The sequence below is a fragment of the Bufo bufo genome, chromosome 8 (genome assembly GCF_905171765.1).
Source record: "Bufo bufo chromosome 8, aBufBuf1.1, whole genome shotgun sequence".
In the NCBI taxonomy this organism is placed as follows: domain Eukaryota; kingdom Metazoa; phylum Chordata; class Amphibia; order Anura; family Bufonidae; genus Bufo; species Bufo bufo.
Window position 1 is genome coordinate 211572988 of NC_053396.1, and position 21477 is coordinate 211594464.

The following is a 21477-nucleotide window of genomic DNA, read 5'->3' on the forward strand; positions in this document are numbered from 1 at the left end:
ATCACTTCAAAATGGAAGGAATTCACCTTCTCAGGGACCTCTTACTCCCTCAAGATTGGCTAATAAAAATAGATCTAAAGGATGCTTATCTCTCCGTACCCATACATCCTTCCCATCAACCTTTTCTACAATTTTTCTGGAACAACCAAACATGGCAATTCACTTGCCTTCCATTTGGCCTATCATCAGCCCCTTGGTGTTTCACCAAATTAATGAAACCAGTAATATCATCCCTAAGATCCCGAGGTGTACGTCTAATCATATATTTGGACGATATTTTAATTATGGCACAATCACTCTCACTAATCCTTACCCACTCACAATGGACCATTTCTCTTATAACCAATCTGGGTTTCCTAATCAATTACAAAAAATCCATCCTATCCCCATTCAAAGAAATATAATTTTTGGGATTCAATATCCACACCGACTCCGCTCTACTGAGTCTTCCTACCAAAAAGCTCACTTTGATTCGAAGATTTGTTCAATACTAAACAAACATCTAGTTTCACTACGAACCATTGCACGAATTGTGGGCCTCTTGTCGGCCTCCATACAAGCAATCTTCCCCGCCCCATTACATTACAGAGCCCTCCAACGTCTAAAAACTCAACATTTAAGGGAGGGTCTACAATATTCGGACAAAGTTCCACTATCCTCAGAAGCCAAAGAAGAACTTCTTTGGTGGCTTCAACATATTCAGACATGGAATGGGAAAATGATATTAAATTCCCTACCAGATCTGATTCTAGAAAAGGACGCCAGCCTTTCGGGATGGGGCGCTCGTTGTGGTCCTTATTCCACAGGAGAAAAATGGTCAGACTCAGAATCTCAGCTACACATCAATTGTCTGGAATTACTAGCCACCTTTTTCGCCATGAAAAGTTTCGCGAAAGACAAATCACACTGCTGCATCCTTCTACGTATGGACAATATTGCAGCAGTTCAGTACATCAACCGTTTCGGGGGCACTACCTCCAAGATTCTAACCGACATTGCCAAAGAATTTTGTCACTTCTGTCTAGACAGGGATATCACCTTAAAAGCAGAATACCTTCCAGGTCTAATAAACTCAGTTGCCGATTGGAATTCCCGATACCTTTCGGATTCCAGCGATTGGCAATTGAACCCTTTCATCTTCAAACAGATCAACAATCTATGGGGTCCCCTCCTCATAGATCTATTTGCATCACGACCAAACACCCAACTTCCCACCTTCTTCAGTTGGCGTCCGGATCCAGAAGCCTTAGCCATAGATGCTCTCCGCCAAATTTGGCCACAAGGACGCCTTTACGCTTTTCCCCCCACTAATCTCCAGAGTTCTACTTCAGACAATCGCTCAGAAATCCACACTAGTGATCATCACCCCATGGTAGCCGTCTCAAACATGGTTTCCCACACTACTCAGTCTGACGATAGAGACCCTTCGGGACACCTACACCCTCTAATCCTATCGGGACACTTAACACTAATAGCTTGGTTGATTTCAGGCAACAAACAATCGATCTCGACCTTTCACAATCTGCTATTGACATTCTCTCTGACGCATGGGCCCCGGGTACCAAAAAGGCTTATAGATCAGCCTGGAAAATTTGGCTTCATTGGTGCACTCAACGGAACCTGGATCCCATTCATGCACCTATTACCCACATATTACATTTTCTTTCTGAATCTCTTAATATGGGGAAAGCTTATAGGACCATAAACCTTTATCGTTCCGCAATATCATCTGAACATGCTCCTGTTAACTCCATCCCCGTTGGCAAACATCCCATGGTTTGTAGACTTATGAAAGGTATTCGCTTTAGAAACCCCCCAAAACCTAGATACCACTCCACTTGGCATTTAGACATTTCTCACAGATTCTTCACTCCTAACGGTGTAACCTTCCAAATCACCAGAAGAACCAAAACCAATCTACATATGGTTTCCTACCCGGCTTTCCCTTCTAACAATAAACTATGCATTGTACGTTGTTTAAAAACATACGAATCCATGACCCAATCTTTACGCTCTCCTCAATCCTCCCAACTCCTTATTTCTTTTCGCAAACCACATCTTCCAGTATCTTCCCCTACATTAGCAAGATGGATTAAACTTACCATGCAAATGGCAGGAATTAATACAGCAATCTTTGGCCCACACTCTCTTCGAGGAGCGGTTTCTACTAAAGCATTCCAAAAAGGAGCTTCCCTCTCTGAGATTTTGAAGGCCGCGGATTGGTCTTCAGAATCCACTTTTAAAACATTTTATTTCAAACCTGACTCTCATGTATCCATGTCTATCATATAAATTACACTTGTGACTTTGGACATACATTTAGCTTTAAACTTGCACAATGGGAGCCTCCTGTCGCAATAAAATTGGAGATTTTCCTAGCTATTGTAACGGAAAATATAGATTTTATTGAAGACAGGAGGCGAGCATTGTCCCCCCCCCTATTAACCCAACCCTAATCGTATATACATTTTCTGTTTCCATAGCATACTAGAATATCCTCGATTCTTCAATCCTCCAGCCATCATCGAATGTTCCTGTTATTCCGGATTTGTTTCCTCTAGATCTACTCTACATTCCTTTTATACTCAAGATCCATCTAATTCAAGTTACTTCATCTCGAGTCACCATCAAGAAAGAGGCAGAATCTATACCATCATCACCTCTTATACACTAAGAAGATCACTGATTGGCTATCTGGACTTCCTCATTTACATATTTAGTATCTGTTTTGAAAAAACTCTTTTCACCTGTTATAATACTTATTCTTGCTGCTAATGGGAGTAGTAAAGAAAGTTATGGACAATGCTCGCCTCCTGTCTTCAATAAAATCTATATTTTCCGTTACAATAGCTAGGAAAATCTCCAATTATACACTATTCTGATACAGACCAATATCCTTGTCTATGGAAGGACTGAACTGACTCTAAAGGCAGTTTTTTAGGATCTTAGCAAAATAATGCCATACCATGCCCTAAACAACAATAAAAAATAAATAAAAAAATTCACTTTTAATAAACTATCAGGGGCATATTTCTGTGATGCACCAAATGTCACCAAACAGTAAGGTGTTAGTCTTACACCATCCCCAGGGGTTGGCCAATTTCCCAAGTTATATACAATAATGTCTGCTCCATACATGACTATACTGTCCCACAGTTGTCCTAATGAAGGCCTGACCATATCCATGAGCTGCAAGATGGTGGCGCGACTTCCTCTGGCTGTTCCTAGTCGCCTATAATACCACACAGGTGCTGAACGGCTAGTGGACCCGTCATGTAAATGAGCAGATACAGGCAGCAAAACCCCCGGTGATTATCTAAGCTGTAATTCATGGTGTGCCAAGATGGACCAGGAAACAGAGATCTAAGGGGGAACCATGAAGTGAATAGGTGCTGGACAGCCCCCTCTAAACAAACTTTCCAAAATGGTCAACATATGTTAAAGGGGTTGTGCAGGCCATATATATTGATGACCTATCCCCAGGATAGGTCATCAATATCTGGATGGCGGGGGTCTGACACCCAGCACCCCCACTGACCAGCTGTTTAAAGAGGAGGAGGTGCTCCGTGCCAGCGCTGCAGTGTAATGACAAGTACTCGTTCCCTTCACCAACGCTCTGACGGCTCCATAACTGCAGAGATCCTAACCTCCACTGGCATTAACATCAGTAGAAAAACCTGTGCTTTACCGGGAGCTTCATGGCATTTCCATGGCCAAACAGTTGCATCCAAGCACAATGTCAAGAGTGGGATGGAGTGGTGTAAAGCACGGCATCACTGGACTCTGGAGGAACGGACACATGTTCTGTGGAGTGACCAATTATGCTTCTCAATCTGGCAGTCTGATGTCTGGGTTAGTGGATGCCCGAAGAAAAATGTTCCAACTGTAAACTCATTCCTTTGGCCGGCGCATGCGCAATAGTTACTGTGATGCCGTACAAGTAATGGGCATCGCAGTGCGCATGCGCCGGCCAAAGGAATGAGTGCGCCGGCGCGGGATATCGGCAGCATAACAAGTTTGTACAAAGGCGATCAGAGGGAAATGATGGGCGGGCAGAGGGTAGGAAGGGGCGGGGGGACGCAATGAGAAGGCTGAGCAAGCAGGGCACCTAAGAGAGTAATGTCGCCCTGGGCACTTGCGAGCCCTCATTTGCATATCTTATAAAGATCGTTTTTGAGGGTTCTATAAGTCCAGGATTGATGCCAGAGGTAACGTTTTTATTAACTGTAAGCATGCTAGGGAGCTGTGGGAAGGGTTAAAAAAGTGAAATGCTGGTGACAGACTCCCTGCGCTTTAGGGATATAAAAGTACAGTAAAAACAGAAAATTAATAAAGTATATTAGAAAATTTTTAATTATGGAATTAGGAACCACATTAAAAATTATTATAAAAGTTTAGTTACTCTTTTGATTTATAAGATAAGACACACCCCAGGTTTTAGAGGAGGAAAATAAGAAAAAAAATTTTTTTCAGCAGATCTCATATCAGACCCTCATATCAAATCCTCAGATCAGGCCCCCAATATCATCCCTCAAATCAGATCCTCCTATCAGACCCCCATATCAGGACCTCAGATCAGACCCCCATATCAGGAACTCAGATCAGACCCCCATCAGACCTTCATGTCTGAACACATCAGACCTCAGATCAGACCCCACATCCGACCCTCAACAGACCTCCGATCAAACCCCCATCAGACCTTAGATCAAACCCCCATCAGACCTCAAAGCAAACCCCCATCAGACCTCAGATCAAACCCCCATCAGACCTCACATCAAACCTCCATCTCAGACTCCTACCAGACGTCAGATCAGACCTTAAAATAAATAGCTTCATTTAACTCTCCTGCTCCACAGCTCCACCCCAGGTCCGGCAGTCTTCTCTGCAGTCGTGCTCCCTTATCTTCTCCGGCGCACATTATGGCCTGACAACGTAGGCCTTGTCTATTGGTTGGCTCAGTTTGAGTCAGGCCACACCCCTTATCAGGCTAAAATAATGTCACTACCAGAGCTTTGAGACGTTCTCACAGCTCTGTTTCTCCACCCCTGTGATGATGTCACTACCAGAGCTTGGAGGAGTTCTCACTGCTCTGTTTCTCCGCCCCTGAGATGAGGTCATTACTTTCTGTTTCCTTCCTCTCAGCTGTTTCTCCTATGTTTGATTTCTCTGTCTTTAAATCACCCCTCCTCCTTTTGTAGAGTGTGGATTATATTTCTCATTTGAGTTGTAGCTCTTGCTTGAGTATCTTCACTTGTTTGCTATCATTTCACTGGACCTGTGTTCTGCTGCTGCAAGTACTCCGGATATTGCCACCTGTCTTTGGATCCGTCTTCTCTGCGGCTGCAGCCCCTTCAGCTAAGTGTGCAGACATTGTAGTGTATCTGTTTGTTTTCTGACCGGATCCGAGGCGACCACGGTTCCCTCCATATACTGAGCAGGGCACCGGTGGCCGTGCCCCTTCCACTATTGTAGGGGTTACAGTGGTCATCAGTCTTAGGTACGCGGGCATGCCTCGTTCCACCATAAGGATCCGGGTATGTGCTTAGCAGCGTAGGGAAAGCTTTGAGGGTCTGACAGGGGTCACCCTTTATCCTCCCTAGGTTGGGTCCGGTCAGTGGCTCTATTTTCTGTGTATGCTCTAGTTGCTCACATACAGCCGTGACATTATAATCCACCAAAACCGTCTTTTTTTACATGGATCCGCTTTCTGGCCTGGTTGACCGCATGCAGGGTCTTTTTTTGGAGGTAGCGGATCTCCGTCAATCTATGACTCAGCTTCAAGCATTGGGCTCTGCTCCGGCCCATGGAGTCTGTTGCGAGCCAAAGGTCTCACTTCCGGAAACGTTCTCCGGGGGCAGTGAGAATTTTGTTCGCTTCAGAGAGGCATGCAAACTCCATTTTTGCTTGTGTCCCCATTCCTCTGGTAATGAAGAGCAGAGGGTGAGGATTGCCATCTCCCTGCTCAGGGGTAATGCTCAGACTTGGGCTTTTTCGCTGCCATCAGGGGATCCCTCCCTTCGATCCGTGGAAAGATTTTTTGTGGCCCTGGGGCAGATATATGATGGATCGTGTTGCGCTGGCCGAATCTAACTTACGTTTTTTATGCCAGAACAAACTGTCTGCGGAGCTTTATTGTTCTGAATTTCGGAGATGGGCAGCTGATTCGGGTTGGAATGATGCTGCACTCCGGAGTCAGTTCTGTCATGGTCTCTCAGAGAGATTGAAAGATGCGTTTGCTTTCCATGAGAGACCAACGTCCTTAGAGTCTGCCATGTCATTGGCGGTGCGCCTTGACAGGCGTCTAAGAGAAAGAAACGAGACCTCTCTGTCCAGCCATTGTCAGTCTAGGGGCAGTGGTGCGGACTCATTCAGTGTGCAAGGGCCTCATCCTGTCTCGGTCCCCTCTGAGGAGGAGCCCATGCAGCTAGGTCGACTTGCCCCTGATAAAAGAGGATTTAGTTCTCAGAGTATGGTGTGTTTTTGTTGTGGGGGCATAGGTCATTTGGTAAATGTTTGTCGGTCTAGGAGATTCTTGAACTGTACTAAGAGCGATAATAAGAGAAAAACCTCAAAAGGTAAATCATCATACTCTGCTACTTTGGGCAAAGTTGATGTAGGAATTGATGCTTTTCCTCTGACCTGCAGTTCCTGTTTTCTCCTGTCTGCCAGGGTGGCGCTAGAGAACAAAGTCATTTCTTGTGAGATTTTTGTCGATAGTGGAGCGGCCGTCAATCTTATTGACACTCAATTTGTAGCCATGCATGGTTTTCAGGTTTGTACATTAGAAAAGGATATACCTGTTTTTGCTATTGACTCTGCTCCACTCTCACAGAGATCTCTGAAGGGCATTGTTCACAATATCCGGTTGGCTGTGGGTGACACTCATGTGGAGGATATATCTTGTTTTGTCCTTAACGGATTGCCTTCTCCTCTAGTTTTGGGGTTACCCTGGCTTACTAGACATAACCCCACTATTGATTGGCAAGGAAGGCAAATAAATGAGTGGAGTGACTTTTGTAGAGAGAATTGTCTCACAGCGACTTTTGCAGAGGTGTCTACTAAAACTGTGCCATAATTTCTCTCTGATTTCTCGGACGTGTTTTCCGAGAGCGGTGTTCAGGAGCTACCTCCTCACCGGGAGTTTGACTGTCCCATTAACCTCATTCCTGGCGCCAAGCTGCCAAAAGCACGCCTCTACAATGTCTCACAACCGGAAAGAATCGCAATGCGAACCTATATCTCCGAGAGTCTCGATAAGGGGCATATTCGTCCCTCAAAATCACCTGTTGCCGCTGGGTTTTTTTTTTGTTAAAAAGAAAGATGGCTCTCTGAGACCTTGCCTAGATTTTAGGGAGCTGAACCGTATCACGATTCGCGATCCCTATCCTCTTCCTCTGATCCCGGACCTCTTCAACCAAATTGTTGGGGCCAAGGTTTTTTCCAAATTGGATTTGAGAGGCGCGTACAACCTGGTCAGGGTCAGAGAGGGGGATGAATGGAAAACGGCCTTTAATACCCCTAACGGGCATTTCGAGAATCTCGTTATGCCTTTCGGCCTGATGAATGCTCCGGCCGTCTTTCAGCATTTTGTTAACAGTATTTTCTACCATTTAATGGGGAAATTTGTATTGGTGTATCTTGATGATATTTAGATTTTTTCCCCTGATGTTCAGACCCATCAGGATAATCTTTTTCAGGTTCTGCAGATTCTGCGGGAAAATTAATTGTACGCCAAGCTGGAGAAATGTGTTTTTATGGTATCAGAGATTCAATTTCTGGGTTTTCTCCTCTCTGCTTCTGGTTTTCGTATGGATCCGGAGAAGGTCTGTGCTGTACTTGAGTGGGAGCTTCCTGAGAACCAGAAGGCATTGATGCGCTTTTTGGGTTTTGCGAACTATTACAGAAAGTTCATTTTGAATTATTCCTCTGTTGTCAAACCCCTCACTGACATGACAAAAAAGGGGGCGGATTTTTCCTCTTGGTCGGAGGAGGCGCTTGCAGCTTTTTCTAAGATTAAAGAGAGTTTTGCGTCTGCTCCCGTCTTGGTGCATCCCGATGTTTCCTTACCTTTTATTGTTGAGGTGGATGCTTCCGAGGTGGGTGTGGGTGCGGTTTTGTCCCAGGGCCCTTCTCCTGCCAAATGGCGACCCTGTGCCTTTTTCTCTAAAAAACTCTCCCCGGCAGAGAAAAACTATGATGTGGGAGATAGGGAGTTGTTGGCCATCAAGTTGGCTTTCGAGGAATGGCGCCATTGGTTGGAGGGGGCCAGGCACCCTATCACCGTTTTTACCGACCATAAGAATCTGGCATACTTGGAGTCGGCCAGGCGTATGAATCCGAGACAGGCCAGATGATCTCTGTTCTTCTCCAGATTCAATTTTGTCGTTACATTCCGCCCTGGGATCAAAAATGTGAAGGCTGATGCTCTCTCTCGCTGTTTTCCGGGAGGAGGAAACTCTGAGGACCCGGGTCCCATTTTGGCGGAGGGGGTAGTTGTTTCTGCTCTATATTCTGATTTGGAGGCCGAGGTCCAGGCTGCCCAGACTGAGGCACCTGCCCGTTGTCCTTCTGGGAAGTTGTTTGTGCCTCCTGAGCTACGTCACAAACTCTTCAAGGAGCATCATGATACTGTTCTTGCTGGTCACCCCGGGAGTAGAGCCACGGTAGATCTCATTGCTTGGAGATTTTGGTGGCCGGCTCTTCGTAAGTCGGTGGAGGGTTTTGTGGCTGCTTGTGAGACGTGCGCTCGCGCTAAGGTCCCTCGTTCACGGCCTTCAGGTTCCCTTACCCATACCTTCCCGTCCTTGGACACACCTGTCCATGGACTTTATCACGGATCTTCCTCGTTCCTCAGGGAAGTCGGTGATCCTGGTGGTGGTGGACCGTTTTAGCAAGATGGCTCATTTCGTACCTTTCCCTGGTTTACCCAATGCTAAAACGTTGGCGCAAGCTTTTGTCGACCATATTGTTAAATTGCATGGCATTCCCTCTGATATTGTTTCCGATAGAGGCACGCAGTTTGTGTCCAGATTCTGGAAGGCTTTTTGTTCTCGCCTGGGGGTTCGGCTGTCCTTCTCTTCTGCTTTTCACCCCCAGTCGAATGGTCAGACTGAGCGCCTCAATCAGAATCTGGAGACATATTTGCGCTGTTTTGTGGCAGAGAACCAGGAGGATTGGTGTTCATTTCTCCCTCTTGCTGAGTTTGCTCTGAACAACCGTCGTCAGGAATCTTCTGATAAGTCACCATTCTTTGGTGCATATGGGTTCCATCCGCAGTTTGGGACATTCTCGGGAGGGGCTCCTTCTGGTTTACCTGAGGAGGAGAGATTTTCCTCGTCTTTGTCTACCATTTGGCAAAAGATTCAGAGTAATCTTAGAAAGATGAGTGAGAAGTATAAGCGTGTGGCTGATAAGAGACGTGTGCCTGGTCCGGACCTGAATGTGGGTGATCTGGTGTGGTTGTCTACAAGAAATATTAAACTGAAGGTTCCCTCCTGGAAATTGGGTCCCAAGTTTATTGGGCCTTATAAAATCTTGTCAGTCATCAATCCTGTTGCCTTCCATCTTGATCTTCCACGGGTTTGGAAGATACATAATGTATTTCACAGATCTCTCTTAAAAACATATGTCCAGCCCACGGTACCCTCCTCTTTGCCTCCTCCTCCGATTTTGGTTGATGGCAATCTGGAGTTTGAGGTTTCCAGAATTGTGGACTCTCGCATTGTCCGCGGTTCTCTTCAGTACCTCGTTCATTGGAAGGGTTATGGTCCTGAGGAGAGGATGTGGGTTCCGGTGTCGGACATTAAAGCCACTCGCCTCATCAGGGCATTTCATAGGGCTCATCCTGAGAAGGTGGGTCCTGGGTGTCCGGAGTCCACCCGTAGAGGGGGGGGTACTGTCACTACCAGAGCTTTGAGACGTTCTCACAGCTCTGTTTCTCCACCCCTGTGATGATGTCACTACCAGAGCTTGGAGGAGTTCTCACTGCTCTGTTTCTCCGCCCCTGAGATGAGGTCATTACTTTCTGTTTCCTTCCTCTCAGCTGTTTCTCCTATGTTTGATTTCTCTGTCTTTAAATCACCCCTCCTCCTTTTGTAGAGTGTGGATTATATTTCTCATTTGAGTTGTAGCTCTTGCTTGAGTATCTTCACTTGTTAGCTATCATTTCACTGGACCTGTGTTCTGCTGCTGCAAGTACTCCGGATATTGCCACCTGTCTTTGGATCCGTCTTCTCTGCGGCTGCAGCCCCTTCAGCTAAGTGTGCAGACATTGTAGTGTATCTGTTTGTTTTCTGACCGGATCCGAGGCGACCACGGTTCCCTCCATATACTGAGCAGGGCACCGGTGGCCGTGCCCCTTCCACTATTGTAGGGGTTACAGTGGTCATCAGTCTTAGGTACGCGGGCATGCCTCGTTCCACCATAAGGATCCGGGTATGTGCTTAGCAGCGTAGGGAAAGCTTTGAGGGTCTGACAGGGGTCACCCTTTATCCTCCCTAGGTTGGGTCCGGTCAGTGGCTCTATTTTCTGTGTATGCTCTAGTTGCTCACATACAGCCGTGACAAATAATTTCTCTAAATCTGTGGTCTGGGTAAGGCTGATGGTAACATACCTGTCAGGATGGCCGAGCGGTCTAAGGCGCCAGACTCAAGATGCAACTCTTCCTTACCCATGGGTGTTCTGGTCTCCGAATGGAGGCGTGGGTTCAAATCCCACTTCTGACAATACATTTTTCAATGTCGGAAGAAACATTTTTGAAAGATCATTATATGGACATATGTACTATAATCACATACATGATGATCTAATGAACTACTGCTTCTTTCCTTACTAATTTTAACTTTTATAAACTAATTCCATGAGACAATCTACACTCTGAGATATACCATATTTCTAGAGTTATGTAACCAAGATTTATAAAAGTATCTCAGAATACATTATATTGAGGAGATATCCAATTATACACTATTCTGATACAGACCGAAAGCCTTGTCTATGGAAGGACTGAACTGACTCTAAAGGCAGTTTTTTAGGATCTTAGCAAAATAATGCCATACCATGCCCTAAACAAATTTTTTTTTTTTAAAAACTTCACTTTTATTAAACTATCAGGGGCATATTTCTGTGATGCACCAAATGGTAAGGTGTTAGTCTTACACCATCCCCAGGGGTTGGCCAATTTCCCAGGTTATATACAGTAATGTCTGCTCCATACATGACTATACTGTCCCACAGTTGTCCTAATGAAGGCCTGTCCATGTCCATGGGCTGCAAGATGGTGGCGCGACTTCCTCTGGTTGTTCCTAGTCGCCTATAATTCCACACAGGCACTGAACGGCTAGTGGACCCGTCATGTAAATGAGCAGATACAGGCAGCAAAACCCCCGGTGATTATCTAAGCTGTAATTCATGGTGAGCCAAGATGGACCAGGAAACAGAGATCTAAGGGGGAACCATGAGGTGAATAGGTGCTGGACAGCCCCCTCTAAACAAACTTTCCAAAATCGGCAACATATGTTAAAGAGGTTGTGCAGGCCATATATATTGATTACCTATCCCCAGGATAGGTCATCAATATCTGGATGGCGGGGGTCTGACACCCAGCACCCCCACTGACCAGCTGCTTAAAGAGGAGGAGGCGCTCCGCGCCAGCGCTGCAGTGTAATGACAAGTACTCGTTCCCTTCACCAACGCTCTGACGGCTCCATAACTGCAGAGATCCTAACCTCCACTGGCATTAACATCAGTAGAAAAACCTGTGCTTTACCCGGAGCTTCATGGCATTTCCATGGCCAAACAGTTGCATCCAAGCACAATGTCAAGAGTGGGATGGAGTGGTGTAAAGCACGGCATCACTGGACTCTGGAGGAATGGACACATGTTCTGTGGAGTGACCAATCATGCTTCTCAATCTGGCAGTCTGATGTCTGGGTTAGCGGATGCCCGAAGAACAATGCCTGCCCAACTGTAAAGCTTGGTAGGAGAGGAGAGATAATGCTATTGGGATGGGGGGTCAGGCTCCTAAGTTCCAGTGAAGGGAAATTTTAATGCTTCAGCATACCAAAACATTTTGGACAATTGTATGCTTCCACCTTTGTGGGAACAGTTTGGAGAAGGCCCTTTTCTGTCCCAGAGCACAAAGCAAGGCATGGTTGGGCAAGTTTGGTGTGGAAGAACTTGGCTGGCCACACAGAGCCCTGACATCAACCCCATCCAACATCCTTGGGAAGAACTAGAACAGAGATTGTGAGACAGGCTCTCTCGTCAAACATCTGTGTCTGACTCCACAAATGTTCTTCTGGATGAATATGCAAAGATTCCCACATACAAACTCCAAAATCTTCTAGAAAGCCTTACTCAAAGAGAGTGAACTATTTTAGCTGCAAAGGAGAAGGGCAGGGGGGGGGGGGGGGATCACCTACTCAATAACAATTCCTATGGAGACTAAAGATTGTTCAACTTTTTGTACAAAGTTCTTAATTCTGTTGTGCAGAGTTTTAAGCGCACACTAAATGGTGCACTTTAGGGATATAAAAGTACAGTAAAAACAGAAAATTAATAAAGTATATTAGAAAATTTTATTTAGGGAATTAGGAACAACATATTAAAAATTATTATAAAAGTTTAGTTACTCTTTCGATTTATAAGATAAGACACACCCCAGGTTTTAGAGGAGGAAAATAAGAAAAAAAATATTTTTCAGCAGATCTCATATCACAGGGGTGGCCAACCTTACAGACACAAAGAGCCCCCCCAAAAAAAATATCAGGAGCCACAAGCTATACATTTACACACGATTCACTGTATTTTGCGCCCTACAAGATGCACCTAGGTTTTAACAAAGAAAAATAAGAGAAAAAAAGATTTTTTCATCTGATTTGAGGTCTGATAAATATATTATTTTCTTATTTTTCATTAGCAGAGAAAAAAAATTAAAAATATATATTTCATCAGACCTCAGATCAGACTCCTAAATCAGATCCCCAATCCTCATCTGACCTAAAATAAGATCCCCAAACCTCATCAGACCTCCAAATCAGACCCCCAAAATAAGAACCCCAGTGGTTGGATCAGACAACACAAATCAGACTCCCAGTGTCAGACCCTCAGTGCTCAGATCTCCCCCCCAATGCTCAGATCTTCCCCCATGCTCATATCTCCCCCTTCTCAGACCTGACCAACCCATGCTCAGACCTGACCAACCCATGCTCAAACAAGACCCCCCATGCTCAGATCTGCCCCCCATGATCAAATCTGAACCCCCATGCTCAGATCAGACCCCCATTGCTCAGATCAGACCCCCAGATCCCAGATCAGGACATCCCCCATGCTCAGATCAGAACCTCCCATGCTTAGATCAAACCCCCATGCTCAGTTCTATAATTAAAAAAAATCTCTTCCCTCTCCTGATCAGGCACCTGCTACTCTGCAGGTCTAACACGCTCTCCATTGTGACCTGATGAGCACAATGTCAGGTCATAGTGCGTGTCTCCACGTACTACGTTCTCACACTGTGTGAATCAGAACATAGTGGAGAGTGAGCTGGAGCTGCAAAGTAGCAACAGTGCCCGATCAGGAAAAGAGAACTGAGCATGGGGTGGAGAGTGAGCCGGCCTGACTGCTCCCCGGCTCCACAGCTAGAGCCACACTTGAAGAAGCAAAGAGCCGCATGCGGCTCAAGAGCCACAGGTTGGCCACCCCTGTCATATCAGATCCTCAGATCAGACCCTCATATCAAATCCTCAGATCAGGACCCCAATATCATCCCTCAAATCAGATCCTCCTATCAGACCCCCATATCAGGACCTCAGATCAGACCCCCATATCAGGAACTCAGATCAGACCCCCATCAGACCTTCATGTCTGAACCCATCAGACCTCATATCAGACCCCATTCAGACCTCAGATCAGACCCCACATCAGACCTCCAACAGACCTCCGATCAAACCCCCATCAGACCTCAAAGCAAACCCCCATCAGACCTCAGATCAAACCTCCATCTCAGACTCTAAAATAAATAGCTTAATTTAACTCTCCTGCTCCACAGCTCCACCCCAGGTCCGGCAGTCTTGCTCCCTTGTCTTCTCCGGCGCACATTATGGCCTGACAACGTAGGCCTTGTCTATTGGTTGGCTCAGTTTGAGTCAGGCCACACCCCTTATCAGGCTAAAATAATTTCTCTAAATCTGTGGTCTGGGTAAGGCTGATGGTAACATACCTGTCAGGATGGCCGAGCGGTCTAAGGCGCCAGACTCAAGAGGCAACTCTTCCTTACCCATGGGTGTTCTGGTCTCCGAATGGAGGCGTGGGTTCAAATCCCACTTCTGACAATACATTTTTCAATGTTGGAAGAAACATTTTTGAAAGATCATTATATGGACATATGTACTATAATCACATACATGATGATCTAATGAACTACTGCTTCTTTCCTTACTAATTTTAACTCTAATAAACTAATTCCATGAGACAATCTACACTCTGAGATATACCATATTTCTAGAGTTATGTAACCAAGATTTATAAAAGTATCTCAGAATACATTATATTGAGGAGATATCCAATTATACACTATTCTGATGCAGACCAATATCCTTGTCTATGGAAGGACTGAACTGAGTCTAAAGGCAGTTTTTTAGGATCTTAGCAAAATAATGCCATACCATGCCCTAAACAACAATTAAAAAAAAAAAAATCTTCACTTTTAATAAACTATCAGGGGCATATTTCTGTGATGCACCAAATGTCACCAAACGGTAAGGTGTTAGTCTTACACCATCCCAGGGGTTGGCCAATTTCCCAGGTTATATACAGTAATGTCTGCTCCATACATGACTATACTGTCCCACAGTTGTCCTAATGAAGGCCTGACCATGTCCATGGGCTGCAAGATGGTGGCGCGACTTCCTCTGGCTGTTCCTAGTCGCCTATAATTCCACACAGGCGCTGAACGGCTAGTGGACCCGTCATGTAAATGAGCAGATACAGGCAGCAAAAACCCCGGTGATTATCTAAGCTGTAATTCATGGTGTGCCAAGATGGACCAGGAAACAGAGATCTAAGGGGGGACCATGAGGTGAATAGGTGCTGGACAGCCCCCTCTAAACAAACTTTCCAAAATGGTCAACATATGATAAAGGGTTGTGCAGGCCATATATATTGATGACCTATCCCCAGGATAGGTCATCAATATCTGGATGGCGGGGGTCTGACACCCAGCACCCCCACTGACCAGCTGTTTAAAGAGGAGGAGGTGCTCCGTGCCAGCGCTGCAGTGTAATGACAAGTACTCGTTCCCTTCACCAACGCTCTGATGGCTCCATAACTGCAGAGATCCTAACCTCCACTGGCATTAACATCAGTAGAAAAACCTGTGCTTTACCGGGAGCTTCATGGCATTTCCATGGCCAAACAGTTGCATCCAAGCACAATGTCAAGAGTGGGATGGAGTGGTGTAAAGCACGGCATCACTGGACTCTGGAGGAACGGACACATGTTCTGGCGAGTGACCAATCATGCTTCTCAATCTGGCAGTCTGATGTCTGGGTTAGCGGATGCCCGAAGAACAATGTTCCAACTGTAAAGCTTGGTAGGAGAGGAGAGATAATGCTATTGGGATGGGGGGTCAGGCTCCTAAGCTCCAGTGAAGGGAAATTTTAATGCTTCAGCATACCAAAACATTTTGGACAATTGTATGCTTCCACCTTTGTGGGAACAGTTTGGAGAAGGCCCTTTTCTGTCCCAGAGCACAAAGCAAGGCATGGTTGGGCGAGTTTGGTGTGGAAGAACTTGGTTGGCCACACAGAGCCCTGACATCAACCCCATCCAACATCCTTGGGATGAACTAGAACAGAGATTGTGAGACAGGCTCTCTCGTCAAACATCTGTGTCTGACTCCACAAATGTTCTTCTGGATGAATATGCAAAGATTCCCACATACAAACTCCAAAATCTTCTAGAAAGCCTTACTCAAAGAGTGAACTATTTTAGCTACAAAGGAGAAGGGCAGGGGGGGGGGGGATCACCTACTCAATAACAATTCCTATGGAGACTACCGATTGTTCAACTTTTTGTTCAAAGTTCTTAATTCTGTTGTGCAGAGTTTTAACCGCACACTAAATGGTGCACCTTAGGGATATAAAAGTACAGTAAAAACTGAAAATTAATAAAGTATATTAGAAAAATTTTATTTAGGGAATTAGGAACAACATATTAAAAATTATTTTAAAAGTTTAGTTACTCTTTCGATTTATAAGATAAGACATACCCCAGGTTTTAGAGGAGGAAAATAAGAAAAAAAATATTTTTCAGCAGATCTCATATCAGATCCTCAGATCAGACCCTCATATCAAATCCTCAGATAAGGCCCCCAATATCATCCCTCAAATCATATCCTCCTATCAGACCCCCATGTCAGGACCTCACATCAGACCCCCATATCAGGAACTCAGATCAGACCTTCATGTCTGAACCCATCAGACCCCCATCAGACCTTCATGTCTGAACCCATCAGACCCCCTTCAGACCTCAGATCAGACCCCCGACAGACCTCCGATCAAACCCCCATCAGACCTCAGATCAAACCTCCATCTCAGACCCCTACCAGACGTCAGATCAGACCTTAAAATAAATAGCTTCATTTAACTCTCCTGCTCCACAGCTCCACCCCAGGTCCGGCAGTCTTTTCTGCAGTCGTGCTCCCTTGTCTTCTCCGGCGCACATTATGGCCTGACAACGTAGGCCTTGTCTATTGGTTGGCTCAGTTTGAGTCAGGCCACACCCCTTATCAGGCTAAAATAATTTCTCTAAATCTGTGGTCTGGGTAAGGTTGATGACAACATACCTGTCAGGATGGCCGAGCGGTCTAAGGCGCCAGACTCAAGAGGCAACTCTTCCCTACCCTGGGTGTTCTGGTCTCCGAATGGAGGCGTGGGTTCAAATCCCACTTCTGACAATACATTTTTCAATGCCGGAAGAAACATTTTTGAAAGATCATTATGTGGACATATGTACTATAATCACATACATGATGATCTAATGAACTACTGCTTCTTTCCTTACTAATTTTAACTCTAATAAACAAATTCCATGAGACAATCTACACTCTGAGATATACCATATTTCTAGAGTTATGTAACCAAGATTTATAAAAGTATCTCAGAATACATTAAATATGAGGAGATATCCAGAGAATGGTCAGCAGTTAATGGAATGATGCCCAGCTGGTGCTTGGCTGACAAAGTTCTACAAACGTACGTGGGAATATGAAATAGCACTCAGTCCACGCAAAAGGCAAAGATTTGGTTTGTTAACTTGACCTTAAGGGCTCGTGCACCGGCCGTGTGCACCCCACATCACGGATGCGGACCCATTTTGCAGACGTGTGAATAGACCCTAAGGACTCATGCACTAGCAGTGTGCACCCCGCATCACGGACGCGGACCCATTCACTTGATCTCATACTGATGACCTATCCTGAGGTTAGGCAAACAACAGTAAAAAGTAGACAACCCCTTTAAGCTGTCCATACATTTGAGAAACTGATTGGCCGATCAGTTTTTCATAGGGTCGTTCATACAAACGATTCCACCAACTAAACTGGACGACCAGGGATTCCGTTTTTTAGAAAAACTAACTGCCTGGTACTGAGCACAATGGAAAGTGATCGGCTGAATTTAGCGATCATGCCTTTAACATTCAGTTTCAACCGATGAACAGTTCTCCATCGTGGCGGATTACATTTTCGGCAGACAAGGGACTGCCATCGGCCATAAGAACAATCATTTGCGCCAAATTTTTCAAATAACAGTCTGATAGAATGGCTGCCATTCCAGCCGACTTTAGTCTCATGTGTATGGCCACCTTAAGGGGCAAAAACTTCCAAGTATTATTCTTCCAACCAGAGACAGTACTTGGAAACTAAGAACAGCTGGCGACTACGTGCTGTAAGTTCTGATAGAAACCAGTTACGCCCAGAGCTGCGCAGCCAGTGTTTTACAGTACAGATAAGAATACTAAGAAAACGTCTGCAACATTTTGCAACCAAGGTCGACCCTCTCATGAATAAACAGTTATACACTATTCTGATACAGACCTGATCAGTTATTTTCCGGTATAAAGCCCCCTGTGACGGAACTCTATGCCGGAAAGAAAAACGCTAGTGTGAAAGTACCCTTAGTCTTACACCATCCCCAGGGGTTGGCCAATTTCCCAGGTTATACTGTATACAGTAATGTCTGCTCCATACATGACTATACTGTCCCACAGTTGTCCTAATGAAGGCCTGTCCATGTCCTGGGCTGCAAGATGGTGGCGTGACTTCCTCTGGCTGTTCCTAGTCGCCTATAATACCACACAGGCGCTGAACGGCTAGTGGACCCATCATGTAAATGAGCAGATACAGGCAGCAAAAACCCCGGTGATTATCTAAGCTGTAATTCATGGTGTGCCAAGATGGACCAGGAAACAGAGATCTAAGGGAGAACCATGAGGTGAATAGGTGCTGGACAGCCCCCCTCTAAACAAACTTTCCAAAAATGGTCAACATATGTTAAAGGGGTTGTGCAGGCCATATATATTGATGACCTATCCCCAGGATAGGTCATCAATATCTGGATGGCGGGGGTCTGACACCAGCACCCCCACTGACCAGCTGTTTAAAGAGGAGGAGGGCGCTCCGTGCCAGCGCTGCAGTGTAATGACAAGTACTCGTTCCCTTCACCAACGCTCTGATGGCTCCATAACTGCAGAGATCCTAACCTCCACTGCATTAACATCAGTAGAAAAACCTGTGCTTTACCGGGAGCTTCATGGCATTTCCATGGCCAAACAGTTGCATCCAAGCACAATGTCAAGAGTGGATGGAGTGGTGTAAAGCACGGCATCACTGGACTCTGGAGGAACGGACACATGTTCTGGGGAGTGACCAATCATGCTTCTCAATCTGGCAGTCTGATGTCTGGGTTAGCGGATGCCCGAAGAACAATCTTCCAACTGTAAAGCTTGGTAGGAGAGGAGAGATAATGCTATTGGGATGGGGGGTCAGGCTCCTAAGTTCAGGTGAAGGGAAATTTTAATGCTTCAGCATACCAAAACATTTGAACAATTGTATGCTTCCACCTTTGTGGGAAACAGTTTGGAGAAGGCCCTTTCCTGTCCCAGAGCACAAGCAAGGCATGGTTGGGCGAGTTTGGTGTGGAAGAACTTGGCTGGCGACACAGAAGCCCTGACATCAACCCCATCCACATCCTTGGGATGAACTAGAACAGAGATTGTGAGACAGGCTCTCTCGTCAAACATCTGTGTCTGACTCCACAAATGTTCTTCTGGATGAAATATGCAAAGATTCCCACATACAAACTCCAAAATCTTCTAGAAAGCCTTACTCAAAGAGAGTGAACTATTTTAGCTGCAAAGGAGAAGGGAGGGGGGGGGGATCACCTACTCAATAACAATTCCTATGGAGACTACAGATTGTTCAACTTTTTGTTCAAAGTTCTTAATTTCTGTTGTGAAAATACACAGATTCAGCTTAAAGGGTTCATCTCACAAATTTAAAACTCTTTTTCAACGCTTACCTCCTTATCTCAGAGCGCCTGCGCCGAATCAACACAGGCGCGCGATTTTTAAAATGCTGACAGGGCTGGCCGGAGGAGGAGATCGCGGCTGGCCCTGTCAATCAACAAGAGGAGGGGGCGGTTTTCTGCGGCTGCTACCAGCAAGTAGACGCCCTACTTGCTGGTAGACAGGTAATTAGCATATCATAAAAGTAAGTTTTTTGCCAAATCTACTGAACAAAAATTATTAATAACATAATGTATGGCAATATCGCAGTATAGGATTATAAGTACACAAAAAAAAAAGAGTTTAGTGGTGTGACAGAAGCCCTTTAATTTAGAATGCCCTATTCCGCCTCAGCTAATCCTGGCATAGTACATGGGCACAGGGTACCCATGTACTATGCCAAGAGTTAGTAATTGTCGGGGAGCACGGGCAGTAGAGGCAATGTCAGTACTCCCTGCACTGCTGCGGCCTCATTCATAAAATGAGTACTCCGTACACCGCTGAGCTGTCAGCGCTGAGTTTTAAGCGCACACTGAATGGTGCGCTTTAGGGATATAAAAGTACAGTAAAAACTGAAAATTAATAAAGTATATTAGAAACATTTAACAACAAAAAATTGTTATAAAAGTTTAGTTACTCTTTCGATTTATAAGATAAGACACACCCCAGTGTTTTAGAGGAGGAAAAAAATATTTTTCAGCAGATCCTCAGATCAGACCCTCATATCTAATCCTCAGATCAGGCCCCCAATATCATCCCTCCAATCAGATCCTCCTATCAGACCCCCATATCAGATCCTCAGATCAGACCCCCATATCAGATCCTCAGATCAGACCCCCCATATCAGGAACTCAGATCAGACCCCCATCAGACCTCATGTCTGAACCCATCAGACTTCAGATCAGACCCCATTCAGACCTCAGATCAGACCCCCATCAGACCTCAGATCAGACCCCCCATCAGACCTCAGATCAGACCCCCAACAGACCTCAGATCAGACCCCATCAGACCTCAGATCAGACCCCCATCAGACCTTCATGTCTGAACCCATCAGACTTCAGATCAGACTTCAGATCAGACCCCCATCAGACCCCATCAGACCTCAGATCAGACCCCAACAGACCTCAGATCAGACCCCATCAGACCTCAGATCAGACCCCCATCAGACCTTCATGTCTGAACCCATCAGACTTCAGATCAGACCCTCAGATCAGACCCCCATCAGACCTCAGATCAGACCCCCATCAGACCTCAGATCAGACCCCCGATCAGACCTCAGATCAAACTCCATGTCAGACCCTTAACAGACGTGAGATCAGACCTTAACTAAATAGCTTCATTTAACTCTCCTGCTCCACAGCTCCACCCCAGGTCCAGCAAGTCTTCTCTGCAGTCGCGCTCCCTTGTCTTCTCCGGCGCACTTATGGCCTGACAACGTAAGTCAGGACAGTGCAGCGTAGCCCCAGGGAAGAAGACCAAGGAGGGTGAGTACCAACAGCGCTCCCCGCACCTACTGTATACTAGTGAGCGCTTTTATAATGGAAGTGCTCACTAGTATTCGCTTTATAAGACGCACTGCCATTCCCCCCCCCCCCCACACACTTTTGGGGGAAAAAGTGCGTCTCATAAAGCAAAAATATTGTAGGTTTTTGTGGGCAGTTTTTTAAGCTAAAGCTAGAAGTGGATCCAGAAGGAGGAAAAGTACAAGTCTTTGAGGGAGTTTTATCAAACTGGTGTACGTAGATCTGGCTTAGTTGCCCATAGCAACCAATTAGATTCCTCCTTTTAATTTCCAAAGGAGCTGCCAAAAATAAAAGGTGGGATCTGATTGGTGCTATGGACAACTAAGCCAGTTCTAGCTCCATCTTTGATGAATCTCTCCTTTTATTTTATTTTTTGTTCTATCCAAACCCA

The 21477-nt window shown here is 45.5% G+C and overlaps 1 long non-coding RNA gene and 3 other non-coding genes across 4 annotated transcripts; all 4 read left to right on the forward strand.

Annotated features, from left to right (window-relative positions):
- The first annotated feature begins 1212 nt into the window (after positions 1 to 1212).
- Positions 1213 to 21415, forward strand: LOC120977530. The gene is made up of 5 exons (XR_005773919.1): positions 1213 to 1223; positions 2785 to 2792; positions 3871 to 3876; positions 8487 to 8489; positions 21280 to 21415. It is a non-coding gene; the product is annotated as an uncharacterized LOC120977530 (long non-coding RNA).
- TRNAL-CAA lies at positions 10615 to 10724 on the forward strand. The gene is made up of 2 exons: positions 10615 to 10652; positions 10679 to 10724. It is a non-coding gene; the product is annotated as a tRNA-Leu (tRNA).
- On the forward strand, positions 14221 to 14330 carry TRNAL-CAA. Its single transcript has 2 exons — positions 14221 to 14258; positions 14285 to 14330. It is a non-coding gene; the product is annotated as a tRNA-Leu (tRNA).
- TRNAL-CAA lies at positions 16846 to 16954 on the forward strand. The gene is made up of 2 exons: positions 16846 to 16883; positions 16909 to 16954. It is a non-coding gene; the product is annotated as a tRNA-Leu (tRNA).
- Positions 21416 to 21477: the final 62 nt, after the last annotated feature.